The sequence below is a fragment of the Sapajus apella genome, unplaced genomic scaffold, assembly GCF_009761245.1.
Source record: "Sapajus apella isolate SASKATOON/1434 unplaced genomic scaffold, GSC_monkey_1.0 scaffold4898, whole genome shotgun sequence".
NCBI classification, from domain to species: domain Eukaryota; kingdom Metazoa; phylum Chordata; class Mammalia; order Primates; family Cebidae; genus Sapajus; species Sapajus apella.
This window is the reverse complement of record NW_022441822.1, coordinates 2,832-3,766: the sequence shown is the minus strand read 5'-3', so window position 1 is coordinate 3,766 and position 935 is coordinate 2,832. Positions and strand designations below refer to the sequence as shown.

At 45.6% G+C, this 935-nt stretch overlaps 1 pseudogene across 1 annotated transcript in view; it reads left to right on the top strand.

Annotated features, from left to right (window-relative positions):
* Positions 1 to 858, top strand: part of LOC116547824 — a 1,391-nt pseudogene extending 533 nt beyond the window's left edge. Inside the window, exon 1 of the transcript XR_004267195.1 lies at positions 1 to 858. This exon is cut by the window's left edge and continues 533 nt beyond it. The product of XR_004267195.1 is annotated as a phosphatidylethanolamine-binding protein 1 pseudogene (transcript).
* Positions 859 to 935: the final 77 nt, after the last annotated feature.

Genomic DNA, 935 nt, shown 5'->3' with positions numbered 1-935 from the left:
TGTGGCCGGCACGTGTTACCAGGCCGAGAGGGATGACTACGTGCCCAAACTGTACCAGTAGCTGTCTGGGAAGTAGAGGGTTAGCTTGGGGACCAGAACAGTCTGTCCTGGAGGCCCCAAGCCATGTTCCCCAGTTCAGTGTTGCATGTGTAATAGATTTCTCCTCTCCCTTCCCCTCTTTGCACAGGCAAGACCTGAGCAGTCAGATGGTGGTTTAGGGTGACTTTTCCTGCTGCCTGGCCTTTATAATTTTAGTCACTCACTCACTCTGATTTATGTTTTGGTCAAATTTGAATTCCATTTTGGGGGATATTTTGGTACTGTGATGTGGTCATCAAATTGTTAATATGAAAACAGTAACCCAGAATGTAAAGAAGAAAAAAACTGGGGGCAAAAAGACCAGGTTTGCAGTGATAGGGCAAAGCATCAGAGAATCTTTAAGGGAGGTTAAAAAAAAAATAAAGCTTGGCTGCCTCTGCCTTTGTGATCCTGAGTCCAGAATGGGATGCAGTGGGTTTTTATGGTGATGTCACTCACCTAGACAGCCAGAAGCTGGCATTGAAGCTTACCCCCAACACGGTGCATCTCAGATGCCTCAATAGGCATAAGTATCTCGCTCTGGTCCCTTTAAAGAGCAGTCCTGGAAAAAGCAGTAAGGAGAGTGGCTTTGCTGTTGTTGCAGCATGGCCATCTTGACCAGCGGCAGTGCTGACTGACAGCCTAGCAGGAATCCCTATATCTGCGTCTGTTAAATTGATCATTCTTTATGGAAGCAAGAAAAGCTGGTCTGGAGTTGCTGAATGTTGCATTAATTCTGGTGTTTGCTTATAGTTGAATAAAAATAGAAACACGAATGAAAAAAAAAATACAAAAAACCAGCCTGACGTGGTGGTGCACACCTGTAATCCCAACTACTCTGGAGGCTGAGGCACGAG